Raw genomic sequence first — 13,371 nt, 5'->3', positions numbered from 1 at the left:
TTATGAGTATGTGCTTCAGAGCAAGATAAACCTGGATTCACATTCTTACTATGATTCTTCCTAGCTGGTGACCTAGTTAATTTACCTAGTCTGTATCTCCAAAATGGGGTGATAGAATGACTAGTTCAAAAGATTCTTATAAGGAATAAAAAAGACTAATATATGTACATTTCTTACCAAAGTGCCAGGATCATGGAAAGATTGAATATCTATCCATACTGTTCAAAACTGGTAGAAGTATCACCCCAGCCTATTGGTGGATTTACACCAGCAGACTGTGGAAAAATTTCCTTTTCCCTTAGAAGATTGTATGGGATTTCTCCAAAGGCTCCCAGGGACATTGAAATGTTTGGTGTTTTTATTCCTATGTGATACATCTCTACTTAGGGGAAAGTACGCTATTCCTTTTCAGAAGATTTGATGCTGTGATTAGTAAAAATAATAACAAATCTTTTCTATTTCAAGAGATTCCTTTTGTTATCATTTGCTCTCTTGGTTTGCCGCTTATACTTCTAAATATCTTCTAAGTTACATTTTGCTAATTATAAACTATTGTATTCTATGCCATTCAAAGAGTAACAACCACAATGTAGATAATTTGTAAATATGATAAACACCAGTAGTACTCACTAATAGCTAGATCTTTGTTCCTTCTTGCACATACATGAGTCTAAAATCCTCACCCCTTAAGAATTAAGTGGCGCCATGTGATAACCAATGAAATGTAAATAAAAATAATATATGTTTTTGGTCGACACAATCAAGAGTCCCACAGGATTGTACCGTTTGTTCTTCCTCGGCAACGACTATGACCAACAAGTCTTGTGCCGATAAGGCAGAACCAAAGGATCAAAGTGGTATTGAGTTATTGAGTAGAGATCATGTACCCTGGACAATGTCCCAGATTTGCAGTAAACCTTACATAAATGAGGAAGGGATTTTGTCGTAATAAGTCAATATTACTATGAAGTTGTTTGTTATAGTGTAGCAGGCATGTGCAGGAAAGAGTTAATTGATCGGATCTGAGTTGCATAAAACTTGCGCATTCCCACAAGGAACTAGTTTTTTTGACTGGCCCTTGGTGGGCTCCTGAGAATTGGGTGCTTGGAATGTTCAAACTGATAAGACTGATTTGCATGACTGGAGCCTTGAAGGAAGCCATATCAGTTTGTCTAGATAGTTTGTATAAATGATGTAATTGCAGTTACTCCAATTTCAGACCTCCCAAAGAAAAGGAGATGTAGTGAGGTCTGAAATTGGAGTAACTGCAATTAGTCGAGAAGGCATCAGTGCTTATCTGATTGGCCTCTCATAAAAACTCCAGACTTAGGCTCAAGCAAGCTTCTCACTGTACTTATGTTGCTATAGTTTATAGTAGGAAGAATTAAGTGTGACTATTGTGGGACAAATCTCTTAAAACTTACTTCTGGTTTTCTCCAGGCTTTGCCTGATGCTTCATTTGCTGATTTTACTTTGTAAATTTGACTACAATAAACTCTAACCATAAGTGAATCCCAAGTTCTGTGAGTCCTTTTAGTGAGTCAACAAACCTAGAGTGATCTTTGGAACTATTGAGACACTCCCCTAACCTATACAGAAAATTAATATCGGAAGTAGGACCTATCACAATAAAAACCTGAAATACTTGTCATTGCTGTTATGGAGGTCTAAAGTGCAGTGATTTGCAGAAATTTTGTCATATGTGATAGAATGGCAAAATGTTTGTTTAGGCTAATTTGAGAATTACAGCTATAGATAATGAACTTGTCCTCCAGATCTGGGAGTCTAGAGAAAAAGTTTGGAAAACAAATTTTAGGGTTGTGTTTTGAATGGAATTGACCACATTTTGTAGGGCATTTTGAGAAAGTGATGAGCTCAGTAAGGAATTGGCCATGGAACAGAATGAACAAGCATTCCAGGTCTTGCAACAACAGTGAATGTAACTGCTTTTGAATTATAAACTATAAGTGATTAATATATTAAGGACTTTGAAAGTCAACAAACCTGTAAAAACTCAGCCATGAAACAATGATTAAATTAAGGAACGTTCCACCTTTTGTTAAAACTTCTCAAAAGACTTAAGTATCTTAAAACAAAAAATCAGATTAAGTATCAAGGCCCAATAAATTCATACTATCTCTTAAAATATCTTGAGGTAAATATGAGATTTAGAGTATGTTTGTCATCTGCAATTCAAAATAGACTCAGTGAGTTGATAAATAAATGTAAGAGAATAAAAAAAGAAAAAAATCAAAGAAACATACTGGACCTGAGAACATGTAAAAAATGTCTTTGAAGCAACTGCAGGTATGGTTCCTAGTATATGGATCTGAATTGACTCAAGCATATAAAAGTCCTACAGTGTTTTTTGTTGTTATTGTTTTTAAATAACACTGTATTGCTACAGAAACTTGGAGAACACACTGAAAAAGCCTGTGATTCTTTGAGACTAACAAATGATCTTTGCATTTGTCGAAAATATTGATTATGTTCACCCGCTCCAGGAATCACTTCCAACAATTCCTGAAACAATCCCTTTAACTGAGGACTATAAAGGACTATGCAGGAAACTTTGCAGATTGGTATCAGACAGCGCAGAATTTGGATCCAAGTTCCATTATGGACTAGCTATGGAACATTGGGCAATTTAAATGGGAATAATTATAATGCCATTTCAAAAGGCCATTGTGAAGATTAAATGCATGTAATTGCTTAGTATAATTTCTGCCACATAGAAAGCATCCAATAAATGTTAACACTTACTGTCAAAATTATTTTTGGGTTTCCATGCTTCTACGGGCAGGTAGTGGGTTGAGAAACTGTTATAGCCCCAAGAAGGACATATTCCCCAAACACTTCAAATATGAGCAAAGAAAATAATGTAGGAGGGAAAAAAAGAGAGAAACAACTCTCTGAAGATGGAATGAGGAGGTTTCTGAGAACAATGCAAAAGGGAACTTCCTCCCAGAGAGCAGAATAAGGGCCCCATGAAAGAATATTTCCTACCCTCAGGAGAGGCTGCTCATATAATGTCTGCCTGGTGGGATTTAAAAATTTCTAAAGACCAATGACCTCTGTCTATTTATTTTTCTCTGTTCAAAATCAGGATGTTTATTGTAATTATCCTAGCTTTATTTTACTCTTATACCCTACATATGTGAGTGGGGGCAAATGGTTGTCTTTAGAGTTGATAGGTTCCAGTTCAAGAGGAGCCACATCCAGACCTGATAGACTATTACACAACACCTAAACTTTAGAGTTGTTATAGGATCAGATTTGGGTGATCTTCCTTGGCAAGCGGATGTGTGCTTTGCAAACAAAAATTAAACTTAACATATTAGAACTGGAAGAACAAATTGGCAAACTTTACCAGTGCTCATAGTATCCAATTCTCCTCTCATTCCTTGGTTTATGGAAGACGTTCTTCCTGGCTGGGTGCAGTGGCTAATGCCTGTTATCCAGCACTTTGGGAGGCCAAGGCAGGCGGAGCTCATGAGGCCAGGAGTTTGGAAACAGTCTAGTCAACATGGTGAAACCCAGGGTTCTATAGAAAAAATTAGGTGAGCATGGTGGTGCGTGCCTGTGATCCCAGCTACTCAGGAGGACGAGGGAGGAGAATTGCTTGAACCTGGGAGACAGAGGTTGCAGTGAGCCGAGATGGTGCCACTGTACTCCAGCCTGGGTGACAGTGTGACTCCAGCTCAAAAAAAAAAAAAAAAAAAATGAAGAAGAAAAAAAGAAACTGTACTTCCTGACATTCTTACAACTAGATAAAGGACCAAGTGGCTAGTTCTGGCTAATAAAATGCATAATTTCAAGTGGAGGCAGTGAGAAGATCCGGAGAATTTTTTATCTCGTTATCTCACTACTGCAACTATTATGAAGGAGTCCTGTTGAGATGGCCAAGTCTCAAGTGCTACAGACTGCATGGAGGAGCGATGCCAATGAGACTTTTCTAGGCCCAGAGTCTAATTCTACCAGACCAGCATTACACTGATGGAAAAACCAGGCAATGACTCTGCCACAAAAGAAAATTACCGGCCAATATACCTGATGAACATAGAAACAAAACTCTTCTACAAATTACTAGCAAGCCAAATTAAACAGCACATGAAAATATCACACACCATAATCAGGTGGGATTTATATCATGAATGCAAAGATGGTTCAACACATTCTAAACGATAAATGTGATACACCACATTAACAGGCTGAAGTACAAAAACCATATGGTCATCTCAATAGATGCAGAAAAATGATTTGACAAAATTCATCCTTCCATAATAAAAACTGAACAAACTAGATATGGAAAGAATGTACCTCAATATGATAAAGGCTATATATAACAAGTTCACGGCTAACATCATACACAATAATGAAAAGTTGAAAGCTCTTCCTCTGAGATCAGAAATAAGACAAGGATGTCAATTCTCATCACTTCTATTCAGCATAGCACTGGAATTTCTAGCCAGAGTATTTTGGCAAGAGAAAGAAATAAAAGGCTTTCAAATCAGAAATGAAGAAGTTAAATTGTCCCTGTCCTCAGGTGACATAAACTTATATATAGTAAACCTTAAAGTCTCTTCCAAAAAAAGTTTGAACTAATAAATTCGGTAAAGTTGCAGGACAAAAAAATCAACATAAAAAATTCAGTTGGGTTTCTATGCATTAACAAGGGATTACCACCCCCCCCCCCGCCAAGAAAATCAAGAAAAAATTTCATTTGGATAGCTACAAAAAACCAAAATATAGTTGGTCCTCTATATCTGCGGGTTCCATGTGCGCAGAGTCAAACAAACCTGAATCAAAAATACTTAGGAAAAAAGATTTCTGTTCTGAAAATGTACAGTTTTTTTTTTGGCAATGGAGTCTCGCTCTGTCGCCCAGGCTGGAATGCAGTGGTGCGATCTTGGCTCACTGCAAGGTCCGCCTCCCGAGTTCATGCCATTCTCCTGTCTCAGCCTCCCAAGTAGCTGGGACTACAGGCACCCGCCACCATGCCCGGCTAATCTTTTGTATTTTTAGTAGAGACAGGGTTTCATTGTGTTAGCCAGGATGGTCTCAATCTCCTGACCTCGTGATCCACCTGCCTCGGCCTCCCAAAGTGCTGGGATTATAGCCATGAGCCACCACACCCAGCCGAACCGAAATTTTTTGGTCATGATTTCATAGGCAATACATAATAGTAACTATTTATATACCATTTATATTATATTATGTTTTATAAGTAGAAATGATTTAAAATATGTGGAAGAATGTGCATAGGTAATATGCAAACAGTATGCAATATTTTTCTTATTTTTTTGTACACGAATAAGTTATTTAATGATGATTTCTAAGATTTTGGTGCATCCATCACCTGAGCAGTGCACACTGTACCCAGTGGGTGGTCTTTTATCCCTCACCCCTCTCCCATCCTTTTCTCTGATTCTCCATCGTCCATTGAATCATTCTTATGCCTTTGCTTAACTTAGCTCCCATTTATGAGTGAGAACATTGATGTTTGGCTTTCCACTCCTGAGTTACTTCACTTAGAATAATTGTCTCCAATTCCATTCAGGTTGCTGCTATTATTTTGTTTCTTTTTATGCCTGAGTAGTATTCCATTGTATATGTATGTACCACATATTCTTTTTCCACTCGTTGATTGATGGACATTTGGGCTGGTTCCATATTTTTGCAACTGCTGAATTGTGCAGCTATAAGCATGTGTGTGCAGGTATCTTTTTTGTATACTGACTTCTATTACTCTGGGCGGATACCCAGGAGTAGGACTGCTGGATCAAATCATAGATCTACTTTTAGCACTTTAAGGAATCTCTACAGTCTTTTGCATAGTGGTTTTACTACTTTACATCTCCACTAACAGTGTAAAAGTGCTCCCTTTTCACCACATACGTGCCAACATCTATCTCTTTTTGGTTTTTCATCATGGCCATTCTTTCAGGAGTAAAGTGGTATTGCATTTTGGTTTTGATTTGCATTTCTGTAATAATTACTGATGTTGAGCATTTTTTCATATGTTTGTTGGTCATTCGTATATCTTCTTTTGAGAGTTGTCTACTCATGTCCCTAGCCCAGTTTTTGATGGAATTGTATATTTTTTTCTTGCTGATTTGTTTGAGTTCCTTGAAGATTCTGAATATTAGTCTTTTGTTGGAAGTATAGATTGGGAGGATTTTCTCCCACTGTGTGGATTGTCTCTTTGCTCTGCTAATTATTTCTTTTGCTGTGAAGAAGCTTTTTCGTTGAGTTAAGTCTCATCTATTTATCTTTGTTTTTGTTGCATTTGCTTTTGAGTTTTTTGTCATGAAGTCTTTGCCTAAGTCCATGTCTAGAATGGTTTTTCCGATGTTATCTCATAGAATTTTTATGGTTTCAGATTTTAAATTTAAGTCCTTCATCCATCTTGAGTTGATTTTTGTATAAGGTGAGAGACAAGGATCTGATTTCATTCTTCCACCTGTGGGCTGCCAATTATCCCAGCACCATTTGTTGAATAGGGTGTCCTTTCCCCACTGTATTAGTCAGGGTTCTCCAGAGGGACAGAACTAAGAGAATATATGTATATATGAAAGGGAGTTTATTAAGGAGAATTGGCTTGCATGATTACAAGGTAAAGACTCACGGTAGGCCGTCTGCAAGTTGAGGAGCAAGGAAGCCAGTGGTAGATCAGGCTGAGTCCCAGAACCTCAAAAGTAGGGAAGCTGACAGTGCAGCCTTCAGTGCATGGCCAAAGGCCCAAGAGCCCCTAGTCAACCACTGTTGTAAGTCGAAGAGTGCAAAAGCTGAAGAACTTGGAGTCTGATGTTCAAGGGCAGGAAGCATCTAACACAGGAGAAAGATGAAGGCGGGAAGACTCAGCAAGTCTGCTCTTTCATCTTCTCTTGCCTGCTTTATTCTAGCCACACTGGCAGCTGATTAGATGGTACCTACCGAGACTGAGGGTAGGTCTGCATCTCCCAGTTCCAATGATTCAAATGTTAAACTTTGGCAAGACCCTCACAGACACATCCAGGAACAACACTTTGCATTCTTCAATCCAATCAGGTTGGCACACCATATTAACCATCGCACCTACTTTATGTTTTTGTTGCTTTGTTGAAGATCAGTTGGCTGTAAGTATTTGGCTTTATTTCTGGGTTCTCTATCCTGTCCTATTGGTCTAAATACCTATTTTTATACTGGTACCATGCTGTTTAGGTGACTGTGGCCTTACAGTATAGCTTGAAGTCAGGTGGTGTGATGCCTCTGGATTTGTTCTTTTTGCTTAATCTTGCTTTGGCTACACAGGCTCTTTTTTGGGGGGTTCCGTCTGAATTTTAGGATTGTTTTTCTAGTTTAGTGAAGAATGATGGTGGTATTTTGATGGGAATTGCATTGAATTTGTAGATTGCTTTTGGCAGTATGGTCATTTTTACAATATTGATTCTACCCATCCATAAGCATGGCATGTGTTTCCATTTGTTTGTGTCATCTATGATTTCTTTCAGCAGTATTTTGTATTACAGTTTTCCTTGTAGAGCTTTTCACCTCCTTGGTTAGGTATAGTCCTAAGCATTTTTTTATTTTATTTTTTGCAGTTATTGTAAAAGGGGTTGAGTTATTGATTTGATTCTCAGCTTGGTTACTGTTAGTGTATAGTAGAGCTACTGATTTGTGTACATTAGTTTTGTACCCTGAAATTTTGCTGAATTCATTGACAAGTTCTAGGAGCTTTTTGGGTGAGTCTTTTGGGGCTTCCAGGTATATGATCATATGATCAACAGAGTTTGGGCTTCCTCTTTACTGATTTGGATGCCCATTATTTCTCTCTCATCTGATTGCTGTGGCTAGGACTTCCAGTGTGTTGAATAGAAATGGTGAAAGTGGGCATCCTTGTCTTGTTCCAGTTCTCAGGCGGAATGCTTTCAACTTTTCCCATTCAGTATAGTGTTGGCTGTGGGTTTGCTATAGATAGCTTTCATTACCTTAAGGTATGTCCCCTGTATACCATTTTGCTGAGGGTTTTAATCATAAAGTGATGCTGGGTTTTGTCAAATGCTTTTTCTGTGTCTATTGAGATGATCATGTGATTCTTGTTTATGTGGCTATAACATTTATTGACTTGTTAAACTATCCCTACATCCCTGCTATGAAACCCACTTGATCATGGTGGCTTATCTTTTTGATATGCTGTTAGGTTTGGTTTGCTAGTATTTTGTTGAGAATATTTGCATCTGTGTTAATTAGGGATACTGGTCTGTAGTTTTCTTTTTTTTCTTTATTATTAATTTTTTTCTTTCCTGGTTTTGGTATTAGGGTGATTCTGGCTTCACAGAATGATTTAGGGAGAATTCCCTTTCTCTGTCTTTTGCAATAGTGTCAATAGGATTGGTACCAATTCTTCTTTGAATGTTTGATAGAATTCAGCAGTGAATCCATCTGGTCCTGACCTTTATTTTCTTGGTAACTTAAAATTGCAATTTTAATCTCGCTGCTTGTTATTGGTTTGTTCAGAGTTTCTATTTCTTCCTCGCTTAATTTAGAAGGGTTGTATATTTCTAGGAATTTACCATTTCATTCAGGTTTTCTGGTTTATGTGCCTAAAGGTGTTCAAGGTATCCTTGAATGATCTTTTGTCTTTTTATTACATCAGTTGTAATATCTCCAATTTTGCTTTGAATTGAGCTCATTTGGATCTTTTCTCTTTTTTTCCTGGTTAATCTCACTAATGGTCTATCAATTTTATTAATCTTTTCAAATAACCAGCTGTTTGTTTCACTTATCTTTTGTATTTATTTTTGTTTCAATTTCATTTAGTTCTGTTCTGATTTGGTTATTTATTTTCTTCTGCTCAGTGTGGGCATGGTGACTTCCTGTTTCTCTAGTTCCTTCATGTGTGACCTTAGATTGTCTATTTGTGCTCTTTCAGACTTTTTAATGCAGGCATTTAATGTTATGAGCTTTCCTTTTAGCACTGCATTTGCTATATCCCAGAGGTTTTGATAGGTTTTGTCACTATTATCATTCAGTTCAAATAATTTTTTAATTTCTGTCTTGATTTTGATGCAGGATTTTAATTTCCATCTTGATTTTTATGCAGAATTTTTCTCGGACACTTCACCAACTGGGGACCTCCATGGCTAGTGAAGCCCCCAGCCTGAGACTTGATTGAGACTTGTTTTGTTATCTAGCATATGGTCTATCTTGGAGAATATTCCATGTGCTGATGAATAGAATATATATTCTGTAGTTGTTGGGTCAAATATTGTGTAAATATCCATTAAGTAGTTGTTGGGTCAAATATTGTGTAAATATCCATTAAGTCCATTTGTTCTAGGGCATAGTTTAAGTCGATTGTTTCTTCATTGACTTTCTGCTTAATGACCTGTCTAGTGCTGTCAGTGGAGTATTGAAGTCCTGCACTAATATTGTGTTGCCACGTATTTCATTTATTAGGTGTGGTTCCCAGGCCAATGGAGTTATGTTCCTAAGGGGATTCTGTCTGCCCCTGCTGCATCACACAGGTCACCAGGGAAGTGGGGGAGAGCTGGCAGCCACAGGCCTCACCCAGCTCCCACAGAGCCCACAGCCCCAAAGACTAGTCTCACTCCCACTGTGCTCCTCTAACAGCGCTGGGTTTGTTTCCAGGTAGCCAGTGAGGAGGACTGATAACTTGCCCCAGGCTACTTGCCTCCCAGGTGAGAAAGCAAGCTGATTCACAGTTTCTTGGCTGTCTCATGGAATCTGCAGCAGAAATTCGATTCCTTCGAAGGGTCTGTGGATTCACAACTAGGCAATTTTGTACCAGGGTGATAGGTTTGGCTGTGTTCTCACCCAAATCTCACCTTGAATTGTAATAATGCCCACGTTCAAGGGTGGGGCCAGGTGGAGATAATGGAATCGGGGGTTGGTTTCCCCCATACTGTTCTTGTGGTAGTGGGTAAGTCTCATGAGATCTGATAGTTTTATGAAGGTAAATGTCCCTAAACAAGCTCTTTTGCCTGCTGCTGTGTAAGATGTGACTTTGCGCCTCATTCGCCTTCCACCATGATTGTGAGGCTTCCCCAGCCATGTGGAACTGTGAGTCAATTAAACTTCTTTCCTCTGTAAATTTCCCAGTCTCAGGTAAGTTTTTCAGCAGACTGAGAACAGACTAATACACAGGGACTTGAGCATCTACAGATTTGTGTATTAATGGAAAGTCTTAGTTAAGATTAGGTTTGGGGTTAGGGTTACAGCTAAGGAAACCAATCACCTATGTATACTAAGGGATGACTGTCCTTAGGAATTAATTTAACCAAAGAAGTGAAAGACCGTCACACTGAAAACTATAAGATATTGATGAAAGAAACTGAAGAAGACACAAATAAATGGAAAATACCTCATTATCATGAACTGGCATAACTAATACTGTTAAAATGTCCATTACTACCCGAAGACATTGACAGATTTAATGCAAGCCCTATTAAAATCCCAATGGTATTTTTCACAGAAATAGAAAAAAATCTTAAAATTAGTATGGAACCACAACAGACCCCACACACTCAAAGAAATCTTGAGAAAAAGAATAAAGCTGGAAGCATCACACCACCTGCTTCCAAATATATAACAAAGCTATAGTAATCAAAACAGCATGGTACTGGCATGAAAACAGAAACATAGATCAATGGGACAAAACAGAGAGCCCAGCAATACATTCACAAATTTATAGTCTATTAATTAAAAACAGTCAAGATCACACAATAGAGAAAGGACAGTCTGTTTAATAAATGGCATTGGGAAAACTGATTATCCATCTGTGGAAAAATTAAATTAGGCCTTTATCCTTCATCATGTGCAGAAATCAACAGAAAATAGATTAAAAAATTAAGCGTAAGACCTCAAACTATACAACTTCTAAAAGAAGATAGAAAATATCCATGGCAGTGGTCTGGACAATGATTTTTTAGATATCACCTCAAAAGCAGAAGCAACAAAAGCAAAAATAGATAAATGAGATTATGTCAAACTAAAAAGTTTCTCAACAACAAAACAAATGATAAACAGAATAAAGAGACAATAAGTGGCATGAAAAATATTGTGAACCATATAGCTGATGAGTTAGTATCCAAAATATATAAGGAACTCAAGCAACTCAATTGTACGAAAACAATTAACTCGATTACAAAGTGAACAAAGAACCATAACAGATTTTTCAAAAGAAGATATACAAATTGCCAACAGATATATAAAAAAAAATGAATCATCACCAGTCATCAGAGAAATGCAAATCCAAATCACAATAAGATATCACTTCATACTTGTTGGAAGGCCTATTAAAAAGACAAACAATAAGTACTGGTGAGGCCATGTTGAAAAGGGCATCCTTGCATTCCCATTGTTGGCGGGAATGTAAATTAGTACAGCCATCATGAGAAAGAGTATGGAGGCTCCTCAAAAAAATTAAAAATATAACTGCCATATGACCCAGCAATCCCACTGCTGGGTACATATCCAAAAGAAATGTAATCAATATGTCAAAGAGATACCTGCACTCCCATGTTCATTGCAGCATTATTCAAAATAACCAAAATATGGAATCAACCTAAGTACCCATCAATGGATGAATGAATAAAGAAAATACAGTAATGCATACATAGTGGAATACTATTCAGCCTCAAAAATGAAGACAATCCTGTCATTTGTGACAATACAGATGGATTTGAGGATATTATGTTAAGTAAAATAAGTCACACTCAGAGAGACAAATATCACATGATCTCATATACAAGTGGAATCTAAAAAAGTGGAATTCATAAAAGCAGTGAGTAGAGTGGTGGTTACCAGAGGGTGACAGAGGGCAGAGGTTGAGGGAAATGTTCATCAAAGATTAAAAAAAAAAAAATGTAGGAGGAATATGTAGTTCCAGAGATCTATTGCACAACATGGTAACTACAGTTTATAAAAGTGTATTTCATTCTTGAAAAGAGCTAAGAGAGTAGATCTGTGTTCTCATCACAAAAAAAAGTATACGTATATGAAGTAACACATATGTCAATTAGCTCAATTTAGCCATTCCACAATGGATACATATTTCAAAATACCATGTTGTACATGATAAGTATATACAATTTTTATTTCTCAGTAAAAAATAAATGATATTTCTGGTCATATTCTCAGAAAACTAACACAGGAACAGGTAATGAAACACCACATGTTCTCATTCGTAAGTGAGAGTTGAACGAGAGCATATGGACGCAGGGAAGGGAACATCACACGCTGGGGCCTGTTGGGGGGTCGGGGGCAAGGGGAAATAAGAGCATTAGGACAAATATCTAATGCATGCGGGACTTAAAACCTAGATGATGGGTTGATAAGTGCAGCAAATCACCATGGCACATGTATACCTACGTAACAAACCTGCCTGTTCTGCACATGCATACCAGAACTTAAAGTAAAATTTAAAACAAGAAAAAATATAATGAAATATTTTTGTGGATGATTTTTTCCTTTTCTCAGTGAGGTAATGTGCTAATGATAGTTAATCTGTGCTCCCACATGCAAGTCTGGCTCAATGTATTAAATATGCAAAGGGGTAGCTCAGGAGAAGTTCTACATTTAGATGTTTAGAATATAGAGTGTTTCAAGTCATGACAATAAATGTAAATTTCTTTTTCTATAAGTGATATAAAGACATTGAACAAGATTAATAACTAGAGTGACGTGTGATATACATTTTATACATATTCTGGACTAAGAAAAGGATAATGTGGCTTAGATCAGGGTCCCTAATCCCCAGACCATGGACCAATACCAGTGAGCATTACCACCTGAGCTCCACCTCCTGTCAGATCAGCTGTAGGATTAGCTTCTCATAGGAGGCTGAACCCTATTGTGAACGGTGCAAGCAAGGGATCTAGGTTGTGTACTCCTCCTGAGTATCTGACTCATGCCTTATCTGAGGTGGAATGGTTTCATCCCAAAACCATAATCCCCCTGCCCGTCAATCCTCAATGTCCATGGAAACTAGGGAACCGATCACTGGTGACAAACAGGTTGGAAACTGCTGGTTTAGACTACAGTGGTAGTAGTGTAGATGATAAAGTCAGATGGATTACACATATATTTTGTAGTTAGAGATGATGAGACTTGCTGATCATGTAGGGAAATGCAGTGGAAATTTATTTTTCTTGAAGGAAATATAATTTTTGAGAAATTCAAAAGACTATACAAACTTTTCTGTATTTGCAAAGCTAGAAATTTGCAAAGGTCTTGGGATTTATCCCTTGTAAATGTCAAGGGTTTTATGGTATCTGCTTATTGTAGAAAACCTGAAAAATACAGATGTACCCAAATGTCACTTAGAAGTAGGTATGCGTTGCATCTATGCCACAATTACATTTTTAA

The sequence above is a fragment of the Colobus angolensis genome, unplaced genomic scaffold (genome assembly GCF_000951035.1).
Source record: "Colobus angolensis palliatus isolate OR3802 unplaced genomic scaffold, Cang.pa_1.0 Scaffold109, whole genome shotgun sequence".
Classification (NCBI taxonomy): Eukaryota; Metazoa; Chordata; class Mammalia; order Primates; family Cercopithecidae; genus Colobus; species Colobus angolensis.
The sequence above is the reverse complement of the archived record's forward strand: the minus strand, read 5'-3'. Positions refer to the sequence as shown.